Raw genomic sequence first — 19635 nt, 5'->3', positions numbered from 1 at the left:
TTAAATTTGTTCATAGGAGTAGATAAATGACAAACTCATAAATTAATGGTACTATTTAAAATGAAAAGCTCATTTGTGAAACGGACGTTATATTCCACTATAGTAGCCCAAAGGAATTTCAGGTTGGGGTTGGTGGAGTATATCTGCATTTTCTGGTTTTGTGACCCCTATAAAATCATCAGGTTTCATGTATACCGATTGGAGCTGTATTAACGTCTAAGCACAGACCCCCAGGCAATATCATCGTTAAGGCCTGTGCGATGGCTGGATAGACGGTGAATCCATCGCTGTCCTTTCTCAAAGAGGGTTTTCTCGTCACCAGATACATGTTCCACGATGGTCCAACGCATGTCGTTTGGCGTATGATTTCTTTCAATGAAGTGGTTTGTCAGCTAGGTCGCACTTCGTTTGCATCGAATACTACTTCGATGTTCACAAATCCTGAGCTTAACACGTCTGGTGGTCATACCAACGTAATTCAAACCGCAGGTACAGATGATCAAGTACACTACGTTGCTGGTGTTGCAGTTGGTATGACTTCGTTGTTCCCATTGCTTGCCAGGTTCCAAGTTCAGGAATTTGTTGTGGGTGGTTAAATGGCAGATGCTGCAATCGCCGCATGGGAAATGGCCCGTCACAGCAGGCAGTCCCCAGGTGGATAGTACTGTGGGGTCTTGGCTTCTCTGTTTCTTAACTGGGCGAGTATGGACTAGAGAGTCTTTTAAACTAGTCGCTCTCTTGTAAGAAAAGAGTGGCTTCTCCCAATTCAGTTGGTTGCTCGTCACAATCTTCCAGTTCTTTTGGATGCTGCGACTAACCACATTGGACAAGCAGTTATAAGTGGTCACACAAGTTAAAGGAACCTCCTGTTGGATATTTCTTGGATATGTCTCCAGAAGGGCATCTCTATTTAGATTGAGTGCCCTCTTCCGACTCCTTTGGAGTAGTCTCTTCGGATAACCACGCTCCTCCAGTTTCTCCGTCAAATCGTCAGCTTGTCTTTTGAAGTTATTCAAATCACTGCAGTTGCGCCTTATGCGAAGATATTGTCCATAGGGGAGATTCTCCCTTAGTGGTCGTGGATGAAAACTACTAAACAACAACAGATTGTTTTTTGATGTTGGTTTGTAGTATGTTTGAGTATGCAAAAGATGATCCTTTTTGTTGATAGTGATATCCAGAAAGGTAATACTTTCTCTGGCATATTCATGTGTAAACCTCAAATGAGGATCACATGTATTCACCCAAGTGAAGAAAGGGAGTAGGGACGCTTCATCTCCTTTCCATAGTAACAGAATATCGTCGATGTAGCGTTGCCACAGGACGATGTAGGTGGAAAATGGGTTGGTGGGGGGCCAGGATGTGTTTCCTTTCAAAACTGTAGACATACAATCCTGCTACCGAAGGGGCAAAAATGCTGCCCATGGAAGTCCCTGTTGTTTGAAGGAATATCTGGTTCTCATATTCAAAATAATTCCTCTTCAGGGCTAACGATGCACAGTCCACCACGAAACTTCTAGGTACTATGAAGTTCCAATTGCTCTGGTCAAGAGCATCAGCTACTACTTTGATGGTATCATCCTGCGGTATGCAGGTATACAGGCTCTCGATATCGAGGGTAACCAGAAGTATAGGTTCCTCTGGTATCTCGATTGTTTTGAGCATGGCTAAAAGGCTTTTGGTGTCTTTAATATAGGTCTCAGTTGATTGTATTATTGGCTTCAGAAAGAAATCGCAATATTGTGAAAGGGGTTCCAATAGTGAACCGATCCCGGAAACAATTGGGCGCCCAGGTGGAGGTAAGATGTTCTTGTAGGTTTTCGGCAATGTATAGAAGTAGGGTACTTTGCCAGTTGATGATGTCAGAAAATCCGCTTCTTGTTTTGATAGCCATCCATCAGATTCTGCTGTAGAGACCAGTTCTAGAATCTCATCACGGAGACTTTCAGTGGGGTCTACTCTCAAAATAGTATAGTTGATGGTATTGTTCAGTAATCTTCTGCATTCAGCGTCATAGGCTTGTTTGTCCTGAACCACTATGCCTCCGCCCTTGTCGGCACTTTTAATCACGATAGTGGTGTTTTTCTTCAGTGACTGTATTGCCTGATATTCAACTGCCCTCAAATTTTTAAAGACAGGTGGGCAAGATAGAGATTCCACCTCATGTAAAGCAGCCTGCTCAAAAGTCAGGACTTCTGGTGGTACAAGATGGGTGGGAGGGGTGAAATTGGACTTAAGTCTGAAAGGGGTGTCACTTTTGATCACTTCTGTGAGTTCAGTGTCCTTATTTTTCTCAAAGAAACTCTTCAATCTTAATTTTCTAAAGGACTCATTGAGCTCACACAGTAACTTAAATTTGTCAAAACCCGGGGTAGGTATAAACCCAAGGCCTTTTTCTAGGACAGCTTTTTCAGCGTCGTTCAAACTGTAAGACGATAAGTTTGTCACCAGACTCACTTGTTGCTTGGGCCTGCTCTCTGTTCCCCCGTTTTGCTTCGGGTGTTGTCCCCCACTGTTTCTGACTGGTCCCAATGCACCTGATTCGGTCCCTTGCGTTTCCCCCTGCCTCGTCGGCCCTGGTCTAAAAAAGGCTGGCGGTAGGTATCCTGTTGAAATTGTGGTGGATCAAAATGTGGGTTCCACCCCATCAGCGGTGGTATAGGTGGTGGGAAAGGATTATTGTGGTAGGGTACTAGTCCTGGATGTTGAAAGTACGGTTGCCATTCTTGGTATGTGGGGGTCGCCTGATTTTCACTCTATTGCACTCACTTAGCACAATTTGGCTTCAGTACACCCTCAACACACACAAGAACCAGCTCCGCTGTAAACAGGCGTTGCAGCACACTGGAAAGACATTAGGTCTTTCCAGTGGGAACCCAGTGATGAAGCATGTCACCACTAGGTTGGTGAGTGAGGGTTCTTAAACAACTTTTTATGTATGTTGAGTTTTCTTATCCCTCTCTTTCCCATCCACCTCACATATTAGTTTGAGGTTGTTTGTTTGTTTCTTCTTCACTCTTCTGTTGTTTATTGGTGGGAACTTAGTTGTATCCCTCCTGTCTACAACAGTCCGGGACCATTGGCAGCACCTGCACAACTGTATCTTCCACAGGGCTTGGGAATAGAGGCTCAAAAGGCATACAGTGTTCAATGACCGAATGGCAGGCTGGTGTAAGAAAACATTTATTGCCTAAATTGTCCAGCCTTTTGGATTCCCGATCCGGCGGGCGGTTGGAAATGCACCAAGATTTATATGTGAAGTGGAGACTTGGAAAACCAAGCTCTCTGGGATAGGGTGTTCCGTGAGGAATTTGGGGTCCTCAGGAGCGGAAAGGTGGTGGCTGGCAATAGTCCTGTTCACAGGAGCCCCTGTGCTGGGGTTGGATTGGGTCCCAGGGAGGACATCAGTAAGTGCATCTTTAAATGGAAGAAAGTGGTTCGGAAGGGGACACTCCCGGCTAAAGCGCTTCTGTCAAGATATTAGTCTTGACAGCCACCGAGGGCAAGCTAAGGTCCAGGATCTCAGCCGCCCTCCACACCACCATTGTGAATGATGCTCCCTCCTCCATAGCCATGCTAGGGTGAGAAAGCAGGCCAGTAGTTGGAGTAATGTCCAGTCCACTGGCTTCACCCACATCCTCACACCAGTCCAAGGAGTCAGAAGGCTGATATTCTTCAGTGACCCCTCCCATTCTTTCCTAAGTCCTAGCCTATAGGAATAGGGCTCAGGCTCTGGCCTGTAAGGCATGGGTCCAGTAGGTGACAGAGATCGCGTCCGACGATGCCCCTCTGGCTCCGTGTTTCGGGGATTAGAATGGGGATGACGTAGCCGGTGGGCGCCAGCGGCACCAGGAGCATCGGACTCAGGAGACGGGCCAGGAAAGGTCGACATAGTACGACCGCCGATCTGGATCCATCTGTGAATCTTTAGGTCCCGACTGCCACCAGAGTCACCGATGTAGACTCAGTGCGGGCCTCTCCCGAACCCACAGGGCCCGAAGGCGTGCCCGGTGGAATGGCCTCTCGAATATGAGGTGCACGGCCTCATAAAACTCTGGTATTTAAGTGGGTGTTGATCTGGCTGCTTTTGCAGGGTAACTTAAAACTTTTAAAAATTGCAAAAAAACAGCCTCCTCTTAGGAGGGAGATGAAAGTCGGCCCAAGCGCTGACTCAAACGCAGAGCAAGTCCTTGAGGGAAGTTACCTCATCTCGTTGACCAACTGACGAGGTTGCTTCAACTTATTTTTCTTCTTATGGCTCCGAGACTTACCCAAACGGCTCCACGACTTGGAGGGGGACGAGGACCTCGGAGTCTGCAACCACTTCTGGGACCTTCCTTTCGACCAGGACCTCAAGCATTGCAGCGTTGAGCCACCAGGAGCTTCAGGGATCACTCCCTACAGGCATTCAGATGCATGCTGTGGCAGTCTGGTCAGGCCTTGGGGTCATGGTCCTGTTCATGATACCACAGCAAACAAGGTGTGGGTCTGTCACCGACAGCTGTCAGAGACAGGCACTGCATGGTTTGAAGCCAGTCTTTTTGGAGGACATCCCTGCCACACCAGGAGGTAAGACCTCAAAAAAGACTTTAACAAAACGTTGACAAAAGCGTAGACAAAAACGACTGAGGGAGCTCTTTCAAGATCTGCTCTGGCTGGCAAAAAAAAGAAAAAAAGAACTGGTGTCAGTGCGCCTGGGTGGCACCTATATAGGCACTGCAGTTGCCAACTCCTGCGCAGATGACACCAAAGACGTCACACAGAGCCGAAAAACATCACCTACTAGAGCCCAGGGATACCGCTCATGAAAAATTTATGGATCCAGTCAGATGACTGAGGATAATTCTAAGGTAAGGAATCTGCTGCTAGAAGTCTCTATCAGATACTTTGTACAAGCAAAGGGGTTACTAGCATTTCTACAGTAAAAATTACACTGTGTGAGATTTTACTGTCAGGACTTGTCAAAACACATCCTACATTTTAATATACAGCACTCTGCCTTAGGGTACCTTAGGCTTACATTAGGGGTGCCATATATATTACAAAAGAAGGTTTTAGCTTTGCCACTAGTTTACATGACAAAGTCGAGTGTCATTACTTTAAATGACAACGCCGAGTTACCCGAGTAAAAACTACCCCGCCAGCCGGCAATGGAGTGCTAAGATTGATGCTTTGCTTTCTCACATTCATGGTGGCATAATAAGTGCACGTCGGTGATGTGGCCTAACAGCCAGAGTGGTCAACCTCAAAGCTGGGGAAACGGGTTAAAGTCTCGACAGGGACGCTCAACATCCTGTGATTCTGGGCAAATCAAATAATCTCCCCATGCCTAACAAAATGAATATGTCAGTCTGTAACGCAACAGGTGCTCATGTAAAGCTCTCTGATACCTTTGGGTCGAGTTAGCGCTATATAAACTGAACAATAACCACCCTAACGATACACTTTAATTTACAGGCCTCGGGTACCACTGGTACCATATAACAGGGATTTATAAGTTAAAGTTTGCCAAAAGTGGGAGAGCCAATCAGACATATATCTTTTAAGGGACAGAGCACTGGCACTGTAATTTGCTTGGCAGGTCTCAGTGCGCCTTTAGAGTCGAAACACTAACAGCATCATTCCAAGAACCTGAGGATGATCATGCAAAACAAGGCATTTCCTTACATATCGATAAGACAAGATTGGAAATTTAGTGCATATGCAGATCAGTAAAAAATCAACACAGATCACAAAATGAATTTCATTTGCATGCAGGCATAGGAAAGGTACAATCACAAGATTAACAGGATATGTAGAGATAATAAACTAGACAAAAAGTGAAGGATGGATTGCTTGAATTAATCTGAGCCACTGGTAATTACTCAAGCCGCATTCCAATACATCTTTATTTTGCACACCATGCCACCTCAGTTTGCACCCAGATATATGCAAATCAGTCTTGACCCTGCTCCTATGGGAACAGTCCAGTCCGAACTGCCAAGCCAGGTCCTCCCTGAACCGGAACACAAGCAACCCTGGACCGGTTTTGCCCTTATTATGGCCTCAACAGCTGGGTATAGCTTGGTTCCAGTGACACAGGAGCGGCCATTTCACAGAAAGAAAGTAGCTGAATGAAAGTAACACACAGAAGAAAGTAAGATCACAGTTTCAATGGAACATGCAGAGTTATAGAAAAGACAAGACACAGCATAATACCACATGCAGAGGTATTTGAAAGATAAGATCACAGAGCATATGCAGAAAGCAGGATCATACAATTTATGAAAGACGCAGAGCTGAGGCAAAGAGATTAATGGCGCATGTGGAGATACAGAAAAGACAAGGACATGGATGTAAGGCACATGTAAGTGCCACAAAAACTAAAAGTTTAGCAATGTAATATTTCGACATCGCTGGTACAAGAAACAGCAAGAAGAGATTATAGAGTCGGATACAGAGAGAAGACACAAAAATAAAAAGATCATAGCGTTTTCAGCACATGAAGAGATATGAGACGATCACTTTTCATAGTGAATGGGGGACACAGGTATGGCTGTGGTACACGAAGAGAAGAAAAATTAAAAAGCACCACAACGTGAGTGACTTAGTTAAATACATGGCAAAGTATTAGTACAATTCTTTTGAATATCTTCTCTCTTGCACAAAAATGTTAAGAAGTTAATCAGTGAACAACTTGGAAGTGGATGTGGGGGTACGGACTCTCCACACTATTTTTTATGAAGTGGACCCTGTTCCCCTTAGTCCGAACAGGAGAGGTATGACTTTGTGCCCAGGCATTGCAGTTTCTTGCTGTTATATACATTTGAACCCAGCCTCAAGTTGTTTGTAAACCTTCATCACACTTGAGCATCACTTTAATGTGCAGGAATGGCCTAGTAGGTTGTTATGTGTTATACTTTAAGCTGAGGAACAGAAAACTTGATACCATTAACTCTTCCATACATAATCAATTGCTAACATTAAGACTTTTGGGTTCATAAAAATGCCGGCCAGAGTTCCCTCCGACCAACATCGTCGCAGAGGCGAAACCAACTGACCTCTGGCTGCAAACTTCCATTTTACAATGGGAGCTTGTGCAGCAGCCCAAAACTGCCCGCAGCACAAACTCCCATTGTGAAATGGACATTTTTTTAACATCCCTGCACCGTGTGGCAGGCACCTCACAGTGCATGCCACATGGTGCAGGGATGTGAAGGGGGGCACCATAGGTGCCTACCATGGCTGAAACCGTAAGGCCAGGGGGGAAAGGTGCCCTGATAGGGCCCCCACAAAGGCCATCGTGCGAAGGCTGTCAGAAACCGACATCATAATCCCGACGGCGGAAACATAGCCCGTTAGGGATAAAGTGCGGCTTCCGACTGGCCAACGAGCTCCTTAAGCCTGTGGAAACCCAGTCAGTTTGACCGGCCGGTTTACACTCCGACCGCCAACATTATAATTCTTTACAACAAGGGGTGGTGATGGACAGAGTCTCTGAATTAAGCAGAGTACTCTCACCCAGTCAAGAGATCAGGGCTAGATCCAACACCGTTTTTTTAGCTCATTGCACCATCCCAGTTTCAGAACCTGGCTGTATGTAAATTAGTCTGTCCCTGGCCCAGTGCATCATGGGAACAGGGCAGACCAGACTACAAAAGCCAATTCTTACACTGGGAAGGAAACAAGCTTCCGGGGACCGGTTTCTGCCATTTCAGGCGTCTTCGGCCCGGCTTGCTTGAATCCTGATGGTGCAATGAGCAAGGGACTCACATCTGAGTATACCCTTCCACGCTTAGGGTGGACAAAATTATTTACAACAAGGGGTGGTGATGGACAGAGTCTCTGAATTAAGCAGAGTACTCTCACCCAGTCAAGAGATCAGGGCTAGATCCAACACCGTTTTTTAGCTCATTGCACCATCCCAGTTTCAGAACCTGGCTGTATGTAAATTAGTCTGTCCCTGGCCCAGTGCATCATGGGAACAGGGCAGACCAGACTACAAAAGCCAATTCTTACACTGGGAAGGAAACAAGCTTCCGGGGACCGGTTTCTGCCATTTCAGGCGTTTTCGGCCCGGCTTGCTTGAATCCTGATGGTGCAATGAGCAAGGGACTCACATCTGAGTATACCCTTCCACGCTTAGGGTGGACAAAATTATTTACAACAAGGGGTGGTGATGGACAGAGTCTCTGAATTAAGCAGAGTACTCTCACCCAGTCAAGAGATCAGGGCTAGATCCAACACCGTTTTTTAGCTCATTGCACCATCCCAGTTTCAGAACCTGGCTGTATGTAAATTAGTCTGTCCCTGGCCCAGTGCATCATGGGAACAGGGCAGACCAGACTACAAAAGCCAATTCTTACACTGGGAAGGAAACAAGCTTCCGGGGACCGGTTTCTGCCATTTCAGGCGTCTTCGGCCCGGCTTGCTTGAATCCTGATGGTGCAATGAGCAAGGGACTCACATCTGAGTATACCCTTCCACGCTTAGGGTGGACAAAATTATTTACAACAAGGGGTGGTGATGGACAGAGTCTCTGAATTAAGCAGAGTACTCTCACCCAGTCAAGAGATCAGGGATAGATCCAACACCGTTTTTTAGCTCATTGCACCATCCCAGTTTCAGAACCTGGCTGTATGTAAATTAGTCTGTCCCTGGCCCAGTGCATCATGGGAACAGGGCAGACCAGACTACAAAAGCCAATTCTTACACTGGGAAGGAAACAAGCTTCCGGGGACCGGTTTCTGCCATTTCAGGCGTCTTCAGCCCGGCTTGCTTGAATCCTGATGGTGCAATGAGCAAGGGACTCACATCTGAGTATACCCTTCAGAGACTCTGTCCATCACCACCCCTTGTTGTTAATTAACATTATAATTCAGCAGTCGGAATGTAAACCTAAGAAGTCAGTCGGTAAACCGCCGACCAGCGGTCAGAGACTTACTGACCGACATCGTAATAGGGCACTCTGTGCTTTTGAGAATGAGATATTGCCAAACTATTTTCCTCAGCGCTTATACCCTTGAAGCTGGTGGTTGTACAAACAATATGCACATTCATTAAGTTTCCAGAAGATGAACCACACATTCATGTCAACCAGGAATACTGTGCAGCAAATAAATTGTGTATATTGGTACAGGCAAAGCTTAAGTGCGAAAATAAAATCTATGGTTAGCACTTATGTCAGGGTGTTCACGTCAAAGCCACAACATTTGTTTAAGTATAAAAGTATTAGGAACTGCATTATGATATATAATGTTACAGGCTAACTGAAGAAGGCTGGAACATTTCCTCCTCAGCTATACCACAAAAATGAATCCCCTTAAGCAGCAGTTAATTATACTGTGATGTGGCCCTGGCAAAACAATGAGATTCTGGTGCAACAAAAAGCTCTGTTGGAAAACTCCTCGGCTCAAATACGGAGAAGATTAGCTAGATATGTTACCTTGACGCAAACAATAATCTCTATTGCAGAGGTAGAAAGTTATACCTGACCTTGTCCTACCAAGCAGAATAACAGAGGATAGACCGGAGTACTTTTAATAAAAGAGGTGAGAGAATATGTTTAAATGCATAAAACATTTTTACAATGATAACTTGCACGGTCTTCCGGTTCATGAAACAGAATCTTTGGCACAAAACTTGTTTAAAACAAGCATTTCTTACTACTTCCCTCATCAAAAGCAGCCTTAAAAACATTATTAGATCATTGATTAAAGAACTTCTGATGGGGCCAAATGTTAGGGCCCTATTTAGAGTTTGGTGAACAGGATACTCGGGCAAACAGTGGCAGAAATCCAAACTGCCATATAGCAAGTCCCATAAGCAGAAATGTACCTGTAGTACAGCGAATGGGACAATCACCACTTTCGTAACAGGAGTATCTCAACTGCCAAACTCTAAATAAGGGCCTTTGATACTAAGGAACTGGAGGATGATTTTTTTTAATCCTTTCGCTCCCTCACTGTTAATCAAATTCTGTTAATCAAATTCAGTGGCCTAAGTGGGCTCTTTACATAGTATTCAATGGACCCTTATAGACTGCCTTTGGCTCTCAGGGTGTTTACACCTTGAAAATGAGTTTCGCCAATTTAGTCCCCAGGATGTTTTGCTTTTGGGTACCCGTTTTTTGTACTTTTACTGTGAGTGAGTCTCACTACCTACTTCTCAGTCACGATAAATTCATGGTAATTTGACTGTGTGAGCTGATGACCAGAGTCTGCCTTTTAAGCTAAGGAAACTGGTGTGCAGCTAGAGTAAGGGGCTCAAGACTGTTTACAGGTGAGCATATGTGCACTCAAGTGTGCAAGCTGCTCGTATGAGACTATTCTCTTGCACAGGTAGCATGTTGCAGCAGGGACTCTTTAGGGATTGCAATTGACCTGGAGTACTCTTTATAATGTGAGTAGGCATTCACAGTGTGGTTTGTAGTGCTTAATAAAGGTCTAGTGTGCTTACACTGTGTACACATTACAGAAAAAAGCTGTTCTAAATTACAGCTGCAGGCTACTTTAGCCTACAGGATTCAGCAAGGACCTAATTTGGGGTTAAATATAAACCAGAGAGTGTATTTATAGCCACCAACATCCCAAATAAACACCTTATGTAGTTACCTGGGCCAACTTAATTACTCTGTTTCCCAGCAGAAGGAACAAATGTGTCACCACACAACAGACCAATTAGGAGTGTTTGAATCACACCCTGGAAAAGGAAAGGGTGGAAAGGAAATATGCATCTGTTAATTAGCGTGTAACACTGCCCATAGTCTGGGATGGCTCAGCCACACTGGAACAAAGGAGGATGGCCAGACATCTGAAGCCAACACAGGATGGTCTCGCCTTTGAAGTTTTGGTGGGAATGGATCAGGCAATTGTGTCATCAAGGGGTGAAGCCGAGGATCTCATGGGAGCACACCAGAAGACAAAGTCTTAAAAAAGGGTTCAACAAAATGTAGAGAAAAAAGTCAGTCAAAAAGTGACTGGAGGTAGTTCTCTCTGGATATGCGCTATCTGGTGCAGAAAGAAAAGTACTGATGTTAGCGCACTAGGATGGCGCCTATCTAGGCACCGCACATGTTACTTCAAGCGTAGATGACATCTATGTGGAGCCAAATGAAGTCATAAACTGGCTGCCAGAGGTACTGCTGAAAAAGTTTCCGGATCTTGGCTAATGCCTGGGGATAATTCTGAGGTAAGGAATCTGAAGACAGAGTCTTTATCAGATATTGCCATATTGGCTTGTCCCAGAATGCTGTGCAGGAAGTTATGTTATGTTATTTTAATCTCATAAGGCGCACAGCTACCCAAGGGTTTCCAGGCGCCACATATCAGGAACAGAAGAAGAAAGGAAAAAGGAAAAGTTCTATATATTAAATAGCCAGGTTTTTAAGCACTTACGAAAATTCTCATGTATAGTTTCAGTTCGAAGTGACATAAGAAGGGAGTTCCACAAGGAGGGACCTAGACAGGAAGAGGACCCACTGCCCATTCGTGACAGTCTGGTCCTAGGCACCGTAAATTTAGCCTGAGTGGCCTGAGGTTTGGGACAGAGATAGAGTGATGATATGTCATTCTAGGATTGGCCAGGTGTGCTTGGCTCATAGAACTTTCCACCTCCACTTAAATGCCCCTGCACAAGTGAGAGACAGATTAGAAGATACTGGACAGGATGAGGCAAAAGCAAAAGAATGCCCAGCTGGAAGGAGAAGCCTCCTGATGCCCTCCAAGGATGGACTTTGGGACCTTGACCTCAGCTAAACCCTAGGAGTAGGATGGGTCTCTCAAGGGCCGGAACCGTTGGCTCCCTAATGCTCCCTAAGGAACAGTAAGGGAAAGATCCTGCTGGGGGCCCTGGATGGTTCCCTGAAGGCTTCTGTGGACTGGTCCTGGACTCCGATGACCCATGGGTGTTCTTAAAAAAGCCAGGAAGCTCGATGACAAAAAGAGAGCAGTAGGAAGGGTGTATTTCTGGCTGACTGTGGAAGGGTTATGCAAGCGACCTCCACCAGCAAGTGAAGAGCACCAGGAGTCAAGCAGAGGACATGCTTAGCAGAGGGAGGATTAAAAAACCCAGGTCCCTGCAAAAAGCTCCTTTGGAGGCCAAGATGCCTCAAGAGAATGCTTCTGGGTAGGGCTAGCTACAAGGAGCAAAATTAGCCTATAATGACGAAAATCAGACCTACAGGGCCCAAGAAACCAGCCAGTAAAGTCTGTTCACCTATGGTAAAAGACAGAAAGAAACCGAGGACATAGTGCTCAAATCAATGTCCTTCAATTTACCCCCTGGGTGGGTCAGGGCCCACGGGTCACTGCATTGATGTTTTGATACATTACCCGTGGGGTGGGGTTGTGCGAGAGTCCCCTCCTGTACTTATTCGATGTCCGTGGGGCCCCCAACTCTCTGGGGGTCTGGCGCAGAAAGATTGCTCCATCCCTTGGGACAGGGTCCTATCAGCTGAGGGAGTTACCGTCCTCCTATGTTCATGCTTTTGGGAGACGGCGGACCCAGCATTACAGTGCCGCTAAACTGAATGCAGGACCAACAAGCATTTAAAATGCAATGGTTTCGCCTTTGGAAAAGTTAGAGCTATTGGCATTGTAAATGACAAAATTTGTATTTATGTGTTGGTTTTGAAAACAGATAAATAAATGGCATTGTCATTTACACTGCCATTAGCTTGATCTCTCGCAAATGTGAGACCTATTGTACCCTACGGACGAGCTCAGCAGACAGCAATTACTACCACACACACAATCAGAGCCACACACACACACCCAGAGCCAGCCACACACACACCCAGAGCCAGCCACACACACCCAGAGCCAGCCACACACACACACCCAGAGCCACACACACACACACCCAGAGCCACATACACACACACACCCCCAGAGCCACACACACACACACACACACACACACCCAGAGCCACACACACACACCCCCAGAGCCACAGACGGCTTTTTTAGCGTCGGCACAACTGAAATCACAAGGGTGCACTGTATTCTTGTGAATATGATGTGTCCCTGCTTTTTTTAAATGATGCATCACAGCGCTGCTAAATTGCTTGCAGCGCCTAGCTGCGTCATTTCTTTGTGAATATGCCCCTATATTTTACATCACAAAAAAGCAGCACAAAAAACACAACAGCACACATTATCACAAGACGCCACACAACAAATATGCACAAACACTGTAAAACACAACACCTTCAGAATCCTATTTTCATAATATGGTGTTGAAAGATGTTTGGAACAAGCAATGTTTTAACTTATCAACAAGGACACGAAACAGCGCCAGTCAACATCTGACCCCTCGTCCTCCTAACCGTGCCATAGGAGGCCACTAACCCTAAAGTGCTCTCGTCACGACATGTGGCATTCTAACAAAATCCAAAATATAATTTTAAAAAAACACACGAGTCCCAGAGAGAATTGCGAAAGGGAAAAGAAGTGAGTACTTACCGCCATTCGGACATCCCGTAGAATGGAGCCGAGGCTTTTAGAGGGTGCCAAAGGTTTTTACCGAACAGGAGGATGATGCGTGAATTCCCCTGCGATTGCGATGGGCAGCTCCATTCCAGCTCCCTAACGCAGCCTCAAAAGGCGCGCGCTCCGACAGGACAATCAGTGACCTAGTAACACTGCACCTGTTCTGCTGCGCCCACCTCTCTTCAGAAAATATATTTTCGTCTCTTTGTTCCTCATGTAAGGAGTGGGTGTGGGTAGGGTCGAATAAATAACTGAAGTTTTGACCTGAGCATAACACTGATGCCCAGGGGAACCGCGGTGCCCAGGGAGGGCCGCTTTGATGAATGAGGTAAAGGGTCGAGGCTCCGATGTCGAAACTGTCCGGCTCCAGGACCCTGAAAGCAATGCGCGGGACTTTGAGAATATTGGTTCGCTTTAGAATTTGTAAAAACTATGCTTCCGTTAGGCACCATTTTTACCGCGTAGTAACACATAAAAAACACATTATAATTCATTTTTGATATTAATGTTTCATCTCAGAAGAAATGCGACAAAAAAACAATTTCCTAGCTTTGCTTTTTTCCAGTTTTATATAGCGCGAACTCGACCCGAAGGTATCAGAGCGCTTTACTTGAGCACACGTTGCATTGCAGACGGACATATTAATTTCTAGGCGCTGGAAGATTAAATGATTTGGCCAGATCAAAGAATATTTGAGCGTCCCTGCCTCGGCTCGACCCCGGTGCCCAAGCTGCAAGGTTGGCCGCTCTAGCCGTTATGCCACATCATCTTACAAGACAGCCCCTTTCAACTCACCTCCCATTTGGCAGGTGTCCAGTGTTGGTCTGGCCATTCGACCAGTCTATCACTGCCTGATGGGCCATTTTGAAAGAGCCAGCGTGTGAGCTGTGCACCACAGCTGAATAGGGAAATGGGAATCTCTTGCGGCTGGAGTGGTTTCATACTCACCCTCCAAGCAGGGCTCTAGTTTCCCATAACAATGCGTCATTCACCCAGTCCTCGGGTTGTACTTTGCATTCTGGGACCTGTAGTCCTGATTTTCTATTGAGATTAAACAAGTCTACATGTACCGAAGGTAAAGCAAAATCCTGGTGTGACATATTTACAGGTGGGAATGGGAAATGTGTGAGCTTGCTTTCAGGGGGCACCCAGATTAATTAATTCAGCAGATGTATCTGTGGCAACTTTGAGGGGCGGTGGGGGCTTTTCCTGAATTGTGCAAAACCAGTCACAACCCTAGGGCCCCCGCCCAGGAGCTGGGCATGCGGAGGCCGTGGAGAACGGGCTCGGGGCTGTCAGACAGATACCTTCAGTGTGCTACCGTAGATGGGGGAGGGAAGGAACGGCACGACACAGGGACAGGAAGCCATGGAGGGAGGAGAGAGTGTGGGAGGAGGAGTCAAGGAGGGGGAGGGCTGTGGGAGACTGTCATGAATGGGTGGAGAGAGGGAGGGTCTGAGAGACCGGCTCAGGGACAAAGAGGAGAGGGCGAGACAGCCGCCGCCGGGTGCAAACGAGGCGGAGAGACATCCAGGGGTGAACCACGGAGAGCTATCAGCATCAGAGATATACGAAGGCTGTGCAGGAGGGATGGCAAAAGACAACCCGTGCAAAAATTCAAGAGTGCAACACTGTCTGCGGGAAATCCCCAGACACTACAATAGACAGCCAAAAGAAGATACTCTCCAAAAAGGCAAGAGACACAGGGAACTCACCAGGGCACACCGCCCCAGCAAGATCCAACCAGCAGGAAAACACAACGGCACTGCGGAGCTTCCCAAGTAAGCTACTGCCCGGTAGCCATCTTCGGAGGAATGAAAAAAAAAAAACCTTGGAGAAAAAAAAAACACCCGCCGCACTGACGTTCTACAAGGGGCGGAGAGGGAAAAAAATCGCCGGAACGCCCACGAATCGCTTTGCACAATGACGGACGCCTCTCTCTTCCGATGGCTAGCCTCCATTTATGGAGCTAGCCAATGGAACAGAGAGGCGGGGCAACACACACATACTGAAAAACATAAGATTTTGCCTGTGCGAAACGCTGCTGCGCAGCTGTTCGCCAGGCGAAACCTTAAAAACCTGCTGTCCTCCAGTGGGAGCAGCACAAGACGTGCTGACTCCCAAGTACCGCACCAGAGGTGCACATGAGAGCGGGGAGCCAGCGGGGCAGAGGGAGTGGGCTCTCCATGCACCCCCAGTTCTTTTTGAATGGGCATGAACACCCAGGATAAAAAAACAAAATAAACACAAATAATATGGCACATGGGTGCTGTAAAACAAAAGTGGGGGCACTGCTTATTAAGTATTAATGATTCGTTGAGGCTGAAAGTTGTCTATCCCTCTCTTGCGGTGTCCCACGGAAGGATAGGGATACCAACAACAATTTGCCCTTCTATTTGTGGGGGGGGCTGCATGATGTGATGTGAATGTATTTAAGTAATCAACCCTATCTCTTCCAGAGAATTCCATCTCCAGAGGGTTTCCTTTGTTTTAAGCACTCCTGGTCCTATGACTGTAGTGGAACTCTAAATATTGTTAAAATAAAGATTCTGACACACGTGTTGTGGTTTTGAATGTTCTTTTTTTTTTAATGGTGATGTTGGCAATACATTTGCAATTATGATGAATGCTCTTGACCCCTGGTACTTTGTTAATTAACTTAAAGGGTAATACAATGTCTGATATTAACGTGGGTGCTTTTATTAAAGTGACGGCTCCATGACAAAGCCAGTAGGCCAGCCTTATGTCTAATGACACCCATTATATTGTAATGTTGAACTTAGTATAGATGGAGGTATTGTGATTATAGAATTCAGGACCTACTAGGGGTGTAATGTAATAGGATGGCGGCGCCAAAAGGTATTTCTACCAATTTGAGGTACATATTTGAAACATAACCCATAGTATTTAAGAGTGTGTTTAATATAAGTACCTTTCTTTTTTAAAGAAAAAGCACTGACTGGACAATGATTTATTGAGTGTTTTATTGTTGTATACTAGTGGGCTAGGGTTACTAGCCGAAACCAGCTCCCCCTGAGTAGACCTTGGAATGCTCTGCTTCGCTTCCTTGAGAGATTCAAGTGATACAATGGGGTACTTGGTCTCAGTAAAAAGACAATTGTGGATTTATTAATGGTGAGGAACTTGCATCCTTCGAAATTAATAACAAATTTCTTACGTATGCCTTTAGCATTGGACTGTGCTACATTACATTATAAGTTAATCAATTCACTCGTTCATAGTAGCTAGTTTGTGTCCAGATTTCAGTGTGTAATGTTGGATATTTAACAATCTGACTTTTTATACACACTGGGTGCAAAAAACGTTAATTGGCAGAAACATAATAAATACTTTGTACTGTCCTTGTCAGCCCTAAAAGGTTTTGATGAGCAGATCACCGGAACACATTCTACTTATTGAAGTGATAATCTCTACATAACAACAAAGGGGAAATAAAACCATCTATTTCGCTACCTCACTTCTGTGGGAGCACCTGACGCCTTTTTCATTATGACAGAGCTATTTTTGTAGGCTTTAAGAGAAATATTTTTGTAGGCTTTTCAGAGAGAGGTGGGGCTGGAACAGATGTTAAGTGTGTTCACACGTCAATTCTCAAACCATATTTGACTTGGAGTCGGGCATTCTCCTCTTCCGGCACCTGACACAACAGCAAAGCACACGCATGTATTAGTACACTCCACCCGGTCACACACTGCACAACAGTAACAACTGAAATGCAGGAGGCAGGATTAATAAGCCACTCATACCAGAAAGGCACGCATGAGAGACTGGCACATTAACTTTTTATCTATTGGCTATAATTTCCCTACATTCCCAGTAATAAAGGATTACCCCTGGTTTTAGAAAACCATGCCCAGACAGACAAGCATCATTGGAAGACCATCCAACTCACACAGTGCTACAGTGTGTCACACGATATCGGCTCTCATCACACGGTCACCCTGCGAAGAGTCAATATCACTTGGTGCGCCCACAATTAGCCGGAAATCCTGCAGAGAGCTGGTTTCAGTTGCTGGAGGTTCTGCGCAGTCGCTGTCCCTTATGGAGTGAGGTACCTCCACTGGACATTGGCGGCAACATCAGAAGCCTTGTTTTTTGGTGTTGGAGGGGAAGGTTGTAAATTTAAAATATTCGGGCTGTGCTAAGCCACACCCGCTTCAAGGCCCGCTCACACAGTGACATTGTTTGGTAAGATGGCAGGGCTGGCTGCCACACAGAGCCACCCACACAGTCATTCACATAGAGCCACACACACACAGAGCTACCCACACAGAGCCACCTACACACACAGAGCCACCCTCACACAGAGCCACCCTCACACAGAGCCACCTACACACACACAGCCACCCTCACACAGACCCACCTACAAAAAAAGCTACCCACACAGAGCCCAACACACATACAGAGCCCAACACACACACAGAGCCCAACACACACACACACAGAGCCACACACCCACAGACAGAGCCACACACACACACACAGACAGAGCCACACACACACACACACACACAGACAGAGCCCCCACACACACACACAGACAGAGCCACACACACACACAGACAGAGCCGCACACGCACACACAGACAGAGCCCCATACACACAGAGCCCTACACACACACAGAGCCCCACACACACACAGAGAGCCCCCCACACAGACAGAGCCCCACACAAATACACATAGAATATCCGCCAAAATGATTTGCAAACTTCTATTCCACTTTGAGGCAATGCAGGAACTCCCAGGCTGCAGGTTGTGCTGGAGTATGAAACAGCGCGTCCTTCTCTGAGACGTCTTCCCCTGGTAAAATATGTTTTTCTACATCAGTTTAGTGGCATGCACATGCAAAGCTACAGTGTGTCACACGATATCGGCTCTCATCACACGGTCACCCTGCGAAGAGTCAATATCACTTGGTGCGCCCACAATTAGCCGGAAATCCTGCAGAGAGCTGGTTTCAGTTGTTGGAGGTTCTGCGCAGTCGCTGTCCCTTATGGAGTGAGGTACCTCCACTGGACATTGGCGGCAACATCAGAAGACTTGTTTTTTGGTGTTGGAGGGGAAGGTTGTAAATTTAAAATATTCGGGCTGTGCTCAGCCACACCCGCTTCAAGGCCCGCTCACACAGTGACATTGTTTGGTAAGATGGCAGGGCTGGCTGCCTTGACCTGGAGAAAGACCTCGACGGATATCACTTCCTCTCATGAATTAGAAACACTTTACCACTTAATAGGAGTAGCAACAGCAAGGAATATGGACATGATGACGGATTCTGATGGACTTGTACATGGAGACATTTCCTGAGAGTAAGCCAATGTTTAAGGCTAATTGTGTCGATTGTGTTGCACTTTGATATCTGGTGCTTAGGTTTGATGGTTTGTGTGCATGTGACACTTATTAGTAATAGCCAGGAGCAAGTTGATTTGTTGAATTTTTAACCCAAAAGAATGTATTTTGATTGCATGGTGACCACGGGCATGTGCTATTCTGCATTAAATGAACTAGATTAAGTATTTCTACACTCCTTGAAATATTTTCAATATCTGAACGTCTGCTGGAACCTCAAGAAATAAAAGTGGTAAAAATAATGAAGTTCAACACAAAAATAAAGTCCAAGTGATGACATTCATTTATATATATATATATATTTTTTTATTATTGATGGCCACAGAGGGGTTTGTTTTGCATAAACTGTATATTTGCTCTATCAGCTGGCAAACTCTGCATGGAAATGGAAGTTATAATAGGGCATCAATTGTGTTCCAACAGTTTATGTGAGACTTACAGTCTCTTGCTATTAGGTCTGAATGGGTTACATTATCATTATATGGCTTGTATACTGTCACTCTGAGCAGATTTCAGCCACTTCCCGACATTGGAAAAAGGGTGGCACAGAAGGTGAAAACAGGGAAAGCGAAGTAAGGAGTATGGTCCGACAAAGAAGGGATTCCTACTACAGATACAGGATTGGGAGGAGGGGTATTGGGCTCTTAAGGGCATTTCTACAGCCTGACGAGATTAGCCGGAAAAGAGAGTGTGCACATAAAAATTTGAAGCGTGGGTGAAGAGGACAGTAAATGGGTTGCATGAGGTAGGGACAGAAAAAAGAGGAAACAATGGCATGAGAGAATAGCTACTCTACCT

The 19635-nt window shown here is 45.8% G+C and overlaps 1 protein-coding gene across 1 annotated transcript in view; it reads right to left on the bottom strand.

The window, feature by feature from the left end:
* DHX35 (DEAH-box helicase 35) overlaps nucleotides 1-19635 on the bottom strand; it is a 661155-nt gene that overhangs the window by 492367 nt on the left and 149153 nt on the right. The gene's annotated exons all lie outside the window — the stretch shown is intronic.

The sequence above is a fragment of the Lissotriton helveticus genome, chromosome 7 (assembly GCF_964261635.1).
Source record: "Lissotriton helveticus chromosome 7, aLisHel1.1, whole genome shotgun sequence".
Classification (NCBI taxonomy): domain Eukaryota; kingdom Metazoa; phylum Chordata; class Amphibia; order Caudata; family Salamandridae; genus Lissotriton; species Lissotriton helveticus.
The sequence above is the reverse complement of the archived record's forward strand: the minus strand, read 5'-3'. Positions and strand labels throughout refer to the sequence as shown.